Below are 11802 nucleotides of genomic sequence, written 5' to 3'. Positions count from 1 at the left end.
CCTAATTCCTCATGCTAAAAATTACTAATTTGTAAATATGTTTAACAAAATATGTAAGTAAAATGGTAACATGACTGTTCCTTGGTGAGGGTAGGGGGGTGGAAAGGGAGGGTGGGGAGCAATATGTATGTACAAAGGGATGAAAATAAATGAAATTTTTAAAAAAGCAACTTTCCATTGATCATAAATGTCCCTTCTTCCACAAAAGATAGAACAAGGCAGCCTTCCAGATACAAGAGCTCAACTGTCAGATCTTCTCTCCTCCTACCCCCCACCTCCACCCAAATCTTTTTTTCTTGGAGCTAATCTCTCCCTGCTTTGCTCAATTGATCCCCTCCCCCCATCCTATGAGATTATATTTTTCTTAATTTTTGTTTATATTTTCCTGAAAACATGTCTGATCTCCCCTACCCCTCCAGCACATACATTTTGGAAAAAATGAAAAAGAAAACTGTTGTAAACAGGTATGGGCAAGCAAAACAACTCACAAAATCCATCTCCTGGGCGCCTTCCATTTCTATCGGGAGGTGGGTAGCACGCTGTACCAAAAGTCCTCTGGAATCATGGCTGGCAACTGCAACGATGAGAGCTACAGTTTCCAAGTTTGTCCATACAATGTTGTTGTTGCTGCAGAAATCGTTCTCCTGGTTCTCATGTGCTTGGCCTCAGTTTGTACCCGCCTTCTCAGGTGTCCCTGAAACCTTGTCTTTAATCCTTTTTGGGGTCCAAATTTACCTGGTCTTTCTATGGCTGGCCTGGAGACCCTTCACTACCCTTGCCTAGCCTGGGCCTTTCATCTTTGCAAGTCTTTCCTTTGATGTGGCCCCCACAGCAGGCGGGCCCAGGCTCCTACTTGGGAAGAGTTTGAGGCTTGGCACCGGGCCAAATAGGCCCCAAATTGGGCCCAGTGGGGCTTTCCCAGATGTCCTGGGACAGGGGGCGTGGTCTTCGTCGAATGCCCTGAGGAAGGGCGCAGGGAAGGAGGGCCTCGGGCCTAGCTCCCCCCCCGGAGTGCGCATGCGCAGAAGGTGGACCATCGCCTCTGTTTATAAGGTGGGAGCCGGCCGACCTCCTCCCCAGCAGACCTAGCACCCCATCATGGCTCGGAGGGCCCGTCCGTCCGTGCCTGCTGGACTGGGCCAATTGTCCAACTCACCTGCGTTACAACCGTTCGTGCCGAAGGGCTACCAGGCAGCCCGTGGCGCCCTGGGCTGTGTCCGCAGCCTCTTCTACCCCCACAACGAACTGGGCAACATCTACATCCACGGGCTGGCCCTGCTGGCCTTCCTGGTGCTGTTGCCCCTGGGACCAACTGGGCTGGGGCAGCTGGCTCGGCGGCACCCACTGCCTGGCCTGCCTAGCCCCCACCGTCGGCTCAGTCTGAGACCACCATCTCAGTCCTCGACCACCATCTCTTCATGTGCCACGGGGGGGGGGGTGGCTGCATCAACATCCTGGCCCTCTACATGTGCGGCGTCTGGCTGGCCAACAGCCTTGGAGCTTTACCCATGATGCACCCCGCACCCTGGCCTGCTGGCCTCACCTGCACCTGGTCCCCCTGGTGACTTACACCTTCCTGTCCACCCTAGCTGGTTGGCGGGCCCTCACAGCTCACTCGACTCTGGCTTGCCTCCAAGCCCTTGGCTGGCTGGCCACTGCCCACCTCCTGGTGTTCGGGGCCGTGGTCCGGGGTAGGGCAACGGAGCTCCAGGATCCTTGCCTTGTTACCTTCTAATGGATAGCTTGGCGCTGCTGGAAGGGCTGGTGAACGTCCTGAGCGTTGGAGACCAGATGCTTTCGATTGCTGGTGCAACTCCCAAGCAGATCATGCACATGCTAAGTGTGATCTCCATCATCCAGTTGCATGTGGGTGTCGTGCCCGATCTGCTCGGGGCTGCTCACCATGTTTATGCCTCCCCTTCAGCCTGAGCACTTTGCTTCACCAACACCAAGAAACAAAAATAACCAAGACCACACCAAAAGCTTGCCTGAAAAACCTTCAGACCACTCTTCTTCAGCTCTCTCCAAAGCTAGTAAGTAGAACTTCCCCTTGTTCCCGGGCTCCCACTTTCCTCCAGGTCTTTCGCTTCAGGGAGTTAGTGCCAACTCAGCTTTGCTAAGTTTTTCAAGTTTATAGGCAATGCTAGTCCTTTCTTAAGATTATTCCATGTTGTCCAACTACCTTTCTAAATTTTCACCTATTGCTTCCCCAAAACACATTCTTTCTTTCTGTCACTCCTATGCTTTTTTCTACAGTTGTTTAGGCCAAGAAGTAATATGAGAGAAAAAAGAAAAAGTTCACAAGGGGTCAGGAGTCCCCAGGTTATAATCCTAGCTCTGCTACCAAATTAATTTTTCTTTCATTTGATTTAGTTGTTGAACTAGCCCTGCAGCCTTTAAGATTACACATATAATCACACACTTCCAGAACCACTAACCTTACCCACAGCCCACAATGTCTTTGCTCTTCACTACGGTAGCTGGGCAGCACTGGATTGACTCTCCATTCACTTTAGTACTTGGGTGGCAGTAGAAATCATCTCTCAGAAAACACTTGCACATTCCTTTGACTTTCTGCTTCTTACAAACTATTGACTGAAATCTCTTCTGCTTTGTGCTAGCACTTTTCATCTACTTTTAAGCAAAACCCATCCCATCCTCTTCTAATGCAAGAGAGAAACAAAAGCCAAACCGAGGACAAAGACAATGAAAAAAAATCAAAAAATGAATGATGTGTGTGTTTAAACACACCAAGCATCTACTTATATCTCACTAGGGCAAGAATTTTCCCCAAGAACACTTTGCCTTGTATAACTTTTCATGAGACTGTGATCCAGAGGGCCCTAAAAAGCCCAAGAACATTTCCAGCCTTTTCTTTGGACTAAAATTCCTCAACCTTAAGATGCTGTATTGTGCTTTTAAACCTGAAGGGTGCATTATAAATATTAGCCCTTTTCATATGAGGTCTTACCCATTTATGGAAACCTTGCCACTCCTAGCACAAAGATGATGCTTGAATGAACAATTTTCCTCCCATCCCTGAAAACAAGAGGATCTCTGATTTCTAGAATCCAAGGAGCACTTCAACAAATTGAACAGGATTGAGAAGTCAGCACATGCATGTGAGTTACTATTTCGGATTCATTTGGGTTAATTTAATTGTCTTATACTTACTTAACTGCACTTAGAATCTTGTACTATTTTAGCTAGTTATTAAAGATATATGAATGGGGAGATAGGTTATAGGGTGGTAAATTGGTTTTGACCACAGCAACTTTCAACAAGTAACCAGATTGTAAAGGCTTTACATAGTACATCACATGACAAAATACCCACATTGATGAAATCAAAGTTATCTGAACTATGTTACTGATCTTGCCTTAATATTGTTGTGTCCCATCATGTTCAACACTTTATGACCCCTATTGCGGTTTTCTTGGAAGAGATACTGGAATGATTGGCCATTTTCTTCTTCAGCTCCTTTTACAGTTGAAGAAATTGAGGCAAATAAGATAAAGTGGGTTGCCCAAGGGCACAAAGCTAGCAAGCATATGAGGGTGAATTTGAACACAAGTCTTCCTGACTCTAGACCTGAGGCTATATTCACTGTGCCACCTAGCTCTCTTTCTTACCTAAAAACAAAATGTTTTAATTCAAAATAAATAAAATCTTTTAAAAAAACACATTTTATTTCCTCTTTACCAAACACCATTTCAAGCAAACTTTTTTCTTTGTATTTTGCATCTGTTTCTTTCTGATTCTACTCTTTTCTTCACAATTAGCCTAACTTAGAGAGCATCACTCATTTGTCACTCACCATATGCCACCAGAAAGCATGTTTTATTCATAGATATAGCTATGTAACTTTTCTTGATAACCGAATCATTATTTCACAACTCCTGTCCTTAGTAGAGAGATATCTAACTTTAATCCATTATGCATCACAGGAGCCTAAATATTATTTTAAAAATGAAGTCCACAAAGATGTTCAAGAGATCTTACAGGTTTCTTCTATCTCTGTTAATATGACACCCAAACCAAAAAAAGGAAAGGAAAAGGAAACAGAAAATGTAGTCAGTCATTTGAACATTTTATTGATACAACACCAGACATCTGAATTGTTGAATGAAGTTCTCAGTTTTCATCTGGATAGCTAACATCTTACAGACAGTGCCTTAAAATTTTTTTTCAAAATTTGATGACCCAGTTTCTTTGTCTTTTTCCTAATCAAGAATTCAAGCTTGAACAAAAGTGAGTGAGGTTCAGAAAACTAGAGGTCATTCATTTTTTTTTTGTTCATTTCTCTTTACTTTCAGGCAATGAACGGATGTTTGTCTTTTAATGTTGATCATCTGACTACAAAATTTGAAATCATTTTTTATTAAACACACACACACACAGACACACACACACACACACAAAACCTAGGCCTTCAAAACATTGTCATTAGCTTGTGAGTGGCAATATGTTACTCATGGGACTGCTACTGAAATAGAGTGCTTTCCACTTTTACAGTTAAGAATTTAAATCTTGGGGGGCAACTAGGTGGCACAATGAATAGAGCACAGACCCTAGAGTCAGGAGTACCTGAGTTCAAATCCGACCTCAGACACTTGATAATTACGTAGCTGTGTGGCCTCGGGCAAGTCACTTAACCCAGTTTGCCTTGCAAAAAAAACAACTAAAAAAAAAAAGAATTTAAATCTTGACCCAATAGAAGATCCTTACTATTTGGTGTGAGTATAGTTCCCTTTGCATAATATTATTACTACAATAACCAGCACGAATTTCGTCAGCTGTGATTTGAGAATTTATAATATTCAGAATAACTTGATTGTTCACAATTATTCATTGAACATTGTTGCTGTTACTGTACAACATTCTCTTAATTTTGTTCATTTTATTATTCTTTATTTCATGTGGGTCTTTACATGTTTTTCTAAAATCAACCTGTTCATCATTTCTTATAACACAGCAGTATTCCATCAAAATCATATACCACAAATTGTTTAGCTATTTCCCAATTGAAGGACATCATCTCAGTTTCCAATTTTTTGCCATCACAAGGAAAGCTGCTATAACTATTATAAAAATATAGATTTCCTTGCTCACCTTGGAAAACACACCCAATAATCATATTGATGTGTCAAAGTTTATACATAATTTTATAATTTTTGCATCATAATTCCAGATTGCTCTCTAAAATTGTTGCATCAGTTCATAGTTCTACCAGCCATATATTAATGTCCCATCTTTTCATATTCCTCCAATATATGTCATTTTCCCCTTCAATTTTTTTAACTAAACTGATACTTTGAGATATCTCAAAGCTATTTTAATTTGTATTTCTCTAATCAATAATGATTTAGAGCATTTTTATATGACTATATATAGTTTTGATTTCTTCATCAAAAACCTGCCTGTTAATCTTTTGACATCAATTAGAGAATGACTTGTAGTTTTTTTAGGTTTTTTGCAAGGCAAACGGGGTTAAAGTGGCTTGCCCAAGGCCACACGACTAGGCAATTATTAAGTGTCTGAGACCGGATTTGAACCCAGGTACTCCTGACTCCAGGGCCGGTGCTTTATCCACTACCCTACCTAGCCGCCCCGATAACTTGTATTTTTATAAATATTTGATAATCTTCAAGAGTTGCTCTGACTGGAAAAAAGCCGTCACTCTGTGACCAAGTTGACAATGAGCCCCTTTAAGTCAACACTAGTCATTGGTCAACTGATATACAATCCATTCTTAGATATTTAGTGTATGCCCTTGTAATTCAACAAGATCTTTCAGAATGTGCACTCCACAGATATACATACATACAAACATACATACATACCACATTAATATAATGGTTTACAAAACATTTCCTTTATAACAACCTGAAAAAGTAGGTAGAACAAGTGTTCTACTAAGTGTTGTTATTCCCATTTTACAGAAAAAGAAACTGAGACTCAGAAATTGATAAAGACATATGTAAATGGGGATTAGAACCCTACCTAGTTTTTTAAGTTCCTTGTTATTTCTATACTGCCATGTTTATTGAAAATTCTATTAAATTTATTACAGTAATTTTTATTTTTTATTTTTTTAATATTTTATTTATTTGTTTTTCCAACTACATGCAATGGTAGTTTTTGCCTATCATTTTTTTTCTTAAAGATTTTATTTATTTTGATTTTTACAATTTTTCCCCTAATCTTACTTCCCTCCCCCCACTCCCCACAGAAGGCAATTTGCCAGTCTTTACATTGTTTCCATGTTGTACATTGATCCAAATTGAATGTGATGAGAGAGAAATCATATCCTTAAGGAAGAAACATAAAAGTATAAGAGATAGCAAGATCAGACAATAAGATATCAGGTTTTTTCCTAAATTAAAGGTAATAGTCTTTGTTCAAACTCCACAGTTCTTTCTCTGGATACAGATGGTATTCTCCATTGCAGACAGCCCCAAATTGTCCCTGATTGTTGCACTGATGGAATGAGCACATGCATCAAGGTTGATCATCTCCCCCATGTTGCTGTTAGGGTGTACAGTGTTTTTCTGGTTCTGCTCATCTCACTCAGCATCAGTTCATGCAAATCCCTCCAGGCTTCCCTGAATTCCCATCCCTCCTGGTTTCTAATAGAACAATAGTGTTCCATGACAACATGTACCACAGTTTGCTAAACCATTTCCCCAGTTGAAGGACATTTACTTGATTTCTGATTCTTTGCCACCACAAACAGGGCTGCTATGAATATTTTTGTACAAGTGATATTTTTACCCTTTTTTCATCATCTCTTCAGGGTATAGGCCCAGTAGTGGTATTGCTGGATCAGAGTGGATGCACATTTTTGTTGCCTTTTGGGCATAATTCCAGTTTGCTCTCCACAAAGGTTGGATGAGTTCACAGCTCCACCAACAATGCATTAGTGTCCCAGATTTCCCACAACCCTTCCAACAATGATCATTATCTTTTGTTATATTGGCCAGTCAGAAAGGTACGAGGTGGTACCTCAGAGAAGCTTTAATTGTTTTCCTCATCTGTAAATTGCCTTTGTATATCCTTTGACCATTTGTCAATTGGAGAATGACTTTTTTTAAAAAAAAATTGACTCAGTTCTCTCTGTATTTTAGAAATGAGTCCTTTGTCAGAAACATTAGTTGTAAAGATTGTTTCCCAATTTACTACATTTCTTTTGATCTTGGTTACAGTGGTTTTGTCTTTGCAAAAGCTTTTTAATTTAATGTAATCAAAATCATCTAGTTTGTTTTTAGTGATGTTCTCCATCTCTTACTTTGTCATAAACTGTTTCCCTTTCCATAGATCTGACAGGTAAGCTAGTCCTTGATCTTCTAGTTTGCTAATAGTCATTATACAAATTTTTAAATAGATACTTATCACCTTCTAAAATGGAACATGAGTAGGTGTGTAAAATTCCCAGAAATTTGGAAGTCTTTGGGAAACAGCATGGGGAAGGGAAATCAAAATTAGTTTCTTCCTATGAGTTTAAAGTCATTTTGTTAGTTTGAAAACAGAAAAATGAGTTTTATATATGTGTAATTTTGTTTGATCAAAAAATAATTTTGGTTACATCACACCAGGATGGGGGGAAAATATTTCAGGTACCTGGGAGAAGGGGATGCCAGGGTCCTTTGAGGCCAGGATGCAATAAGAGTTTGGTGTATTTTTACCTCTTCAGAGGAGATGCAAATATTGATCACTAAGTTTCTAAAGGCATAGACAGCAAACAGAGGAACCACTTTGGAAATAGTTGTTCTTGGCCTCTGGGGAGGACTTTGGGCTTCAGGACAACCATAAAGTACTCATATAAACATTAATTAAGTAACTCTATTTTTTCCCAGGGGTTCATTTACATTGAGCTCTTTATGACTTATTTTTATTTCTTTTTCATGTTTAAGCTCAATGTAAGCTTGGGTTGTTTTGCTGTAAAATGTCACTAAACAAGAATAACACTGAACCAAATCTATTTAGTTTTTCTTTGTACGTTTCAGTTCATATGACAAATACATTCTCTTCCATAGAGGTAACTGATTGTGACAAACAGCTATTCCTGATTAACACACAAGATTAGGCCACAAGGGTATCTAATTAATTTAAGCACCTATTAACTACTAAAATAATTCACTAATGTACAGTATTGTAATGGATTTCTTATGGAAATACTTATTACAAATGCATGATAACCAAATACATTGATTTTGATGACGGCTTTTTTGGTAAATGTTAGTCTAATGTCACTACTATGTCATTTAAAAGGTGTCTGTAGTTCAAGTCAACAACTATGGAAGGAGTTGCTTTATCCCGACCTGTGACATCTGATCTCAGTCTTGGAGACTTTTCTCTTGAGAGTTTTTGTTATTTTCAAGCCAGACCAATACAGAATGGAACTTTTCAAGCTAAACTGATTTTGTGTTAAGCTGAGTTTTATTTCCAGTAGATTTAGGTACGTAGTTAAATGATCATCCAAAGGTGTATGCAGATAATAAAATTAATATGCAGATAAATAAAATTAAATTAATTTGTATGTCTACCTCTATGACTAAATTGTACTGTCTTGGAGGCTGATTACTGAAATGGTATGTATGTGGTCTCTCACAAAACAATCTACCATACCATTCAAGAGCCTTCCTCCTGGCAGGTATAGCAGTGGTTTCAAAAGAGTCCAGGTAAAGTATATAAGTCTGGTAGAAATGATGAATGCTTTGAGAATAACTGAACATCTATAGGGAATCCTTCTTCTCTTTGTACTCTTGGATATCTTCCTTTGCAGTGATAAAACACTTTTGTGAACATAAGTCTTCCTATTTTATATCTATCTTTATATTAATAATCTGATTTTCAGTGTTACTTTGGTTAGGCTTAGAGTTATTTTAGGAAAAATTTTCAAGAATCATAAGATTTTAACAGCTTATTAGAGGAAGATCTTTAAAGTGGCATCTTGCTTTATTAAATTAAGTCAAATGCCTTTTATTGCCAATAACCAATAAGTCCAATAGGATCTTGTACTTTTTTGTGTTTTTCAGATAATTGTGTGGATAGGGTCTGTTGTGGCATACTGTATGTGAAAGTCTACCTACTTATTCTGATATCTTTATCAAGTCTGTCCTTGACACATGTAGATTATTATAATTTTAATGTTTGTTAATTTTGTTTTTTTTATATATCATATTTGTTTCCAAATAACTTTCCTTGATTTTCCTCTTAAAGACTATGGCCAAGTACTGTCTTGGAGGCTGATTACTGAAATGGTATGTATGTGGTCTCTCACAAAACAATCTACCATACCATTCAAGAGCCTTCCTCCTGGCAGGTATAGCAGTGGTTTCAAAAGAGTCCAGGTAAAGTATATAAGTCTGGTAGAAATGATGAATGCTTTGAGAATAACTGAACATCTATAGGGAATCCTTCTTCTCTTTGTACTCTTGGATATCTTCCTTTGCAGTGATAAAACACTTTTGTGAACATAAGTCTTCCTATTTTATATCTATCTTTATATTAATAATCTGATTTTCAGTGTTACTTTGGTTAGGCTTAGAGTTATTTTAGGAAAAATTTTCAAGAATCATAAGATTTTAACAGCTTATTAGAGGAAGATCTTTAAAGTGGCATCTTGCTTTATTAAATTAAGTCAAATGCCTTTTATTGCCAATAACCAATAAGTCCAATAGGATCTTGTACTTTTTTGTGTTTTTCAGATAATTGTGTGGATAGTGGCATACTGTATGTGAAAGTCTACCTACTTATTCTGATATCTTTATCAAGTCTGTCCTTGACACATGTAGATTATTATAATTTTAATGTTTGTTAATTTTGTTTTTTTTATATATCATATTTGTTTCCAAATAACTTTCCTTGATTTTCCTCTTAAAGATATGGCCAAGATGGGAATATAGCTTGATTGATTTTTTTTTCTTTTTTCTCCAGTATATTCCTTGTTTCCTTTTTTTTGGAAATAATATCTGTGTTTTCTTCCAAATCTTTCATACCCTTTTCTCTTCAGTTCTCTTGACAATCTACCTTTTTTGACAATCTATCTTTCAACACTATCAAAATTGGGTCACTTGAAGCAAAAATCTCTTCTGTATATACTGATTCCACATGATCCAGAGAAAATAGCTGCCTCCATCTCTAGGAGCAGAAATGGAAGAAATGCTGAAAAGTGCAGTTCTGTGGCCTCCTGGATGAATCATTTCACAGCATACAAATAATTTACCAGTGATAAGACAAGTTCCCAGTGTAAATCATCTTTATTCTCAACATTAAAAAGCCAAATCACTTAGCTGCCCCCGTAGAACATACAGTGGAATATTTCTGCTCACCAAAGTTGAGGTTATTATTTCAGTTGCTTGCCATTTTAACTGCTTTTCTGTGTCTTTTTTTAAGGTTCTGTTTAGGCAGAAAGTGACTAATGGGTGCAAGTTACATGCATTCTAATCTCTCCTTATGTGATTGTGGGAAAGCAACTATTGTTGGGATATAGATTTACATGAATATCAAAATCTTTTAAAAATTATTTGTCACTTGACAGTTACTTTTAGAACATCTGATTCCTTTTGAGTCATCACTGTAATTGATATCATTTGAAGTGGATCAAAGATGATTTTCACATTATACAAAATCCATCTTCAGGAAGTATATATGTAAATTCAAAGCATTTTTAGTGGATTTACATGTGTTCTGAGATGGTAAAGAGTACTTCATACTGTTGGTTTCTTTGCATGTTTTTTTTTAGGGTTTTTTTTTTTTGCAAAGCAAATGGGGTTAAGTGGCTTGCCCAAGGCCACACAGCTAGGTAATTATTAAGTGTCTGAGACCAGATTTGAACCCAGGTACTCCTGACTCCAGGACTGGTGCTTTATCCACTGCGCCACCTAACTGCCCCATATCTGTTTTCTTTCACAACGTGACTAACATGAAATATATTTTTCATGACTGCACATATATAATCTATATAAAATTGTATGCCTCCACAACAGGGGGAGAGAATTTGGAAGTTAAAATATTTTAAAAAAAGAATACTTAAAATTGTTATTACGTGTAAATGGAAAATGGATATAAATACCATTTAGTATATCACCAGTGATGTCCTGTGCATGAAAATTCCCTAAAAGATATAATCGTGCATGGCTTAAAAAAGAGCTTGATTTGTCTTATAACTTATGAAATGGACAACCTGCCTTCGCTACTATGGGCAGATTCTTTGTGGAGAATTTACAGGAAAATATGGACAGGAATTGTATTATAATCTGTAGGAATGAAGGAAATGACCACATTAATTAGATCATGGAGCCACTGAGATAGATATATAAGAATGGTTTATGTATATGTATATTTATGTATGTATGTATGTATATATATATATATATATACTTTTTATTTAAATGTTTTCCAAGTACATGTAAAGATATGTTCATTTTTTGCAAGATTTTGAGTTCTACCTTTTTCTCCCTCCTTCCATTCTTTCCCTCTGCCCCTTGACAGCGAGTACATGTACATGTTAAACATATTTCCATATTGGTCACGTTGTGAAAGAAGGATCAGAACAAATGGGAAAAAATCATGAGGAAAAAAAACAAAAATTTTAAAAAGTAAAAATAGTATACTTTGGTCTACATTCAGACTCCATAGTTCTTTCTCTGAATGTGGATGGCATTTTTCATCACAAATCTTTTGGAATTGTCTTTCACCATTACACTGCTAAGAAGAACTAAGTTGGGGTGGCTAGGTGGCACAGTGGATAGAGCACTGGCCTTGGAGTCAGGAGTACCTGGGTTCAAATCCAGCCTC

General features: G+C 37.7%; 1 pseudogene; it reads left to right on the top strand.

Annotated features, from left to right (window-relative positions):
* Positions 1–563: 563 nt before the first annotated feature.
* LOC141498672 (progestin and adipoQ receptor family member 4 pseudogene) lies at positions 564–1929 on the top strand (annotated as a pseudogene).
* Positions 1930–11802: the final 9873 nt, after the last annotated feature.

The sequence above is a fragment of the Macrotis lagotis genome, chromosome X (genome assembly GCF_037893015.1).
Source record: "Macrotis lagotis isolate mMagLag1 chromosome X, bilby.v1.9.chrom.fasta, whole genome shotgun sequence".
NCBI lineage: Eukaryota > Metazoa > Chordata > Mammalia > Peramelemorphia > Peramelidae > Macrotis > Macrotis lagotis.
Note: the sequence above shows the minus strand (reverse complement) of the source record. Positions and strands in the feature narration are given on the sequence as shown.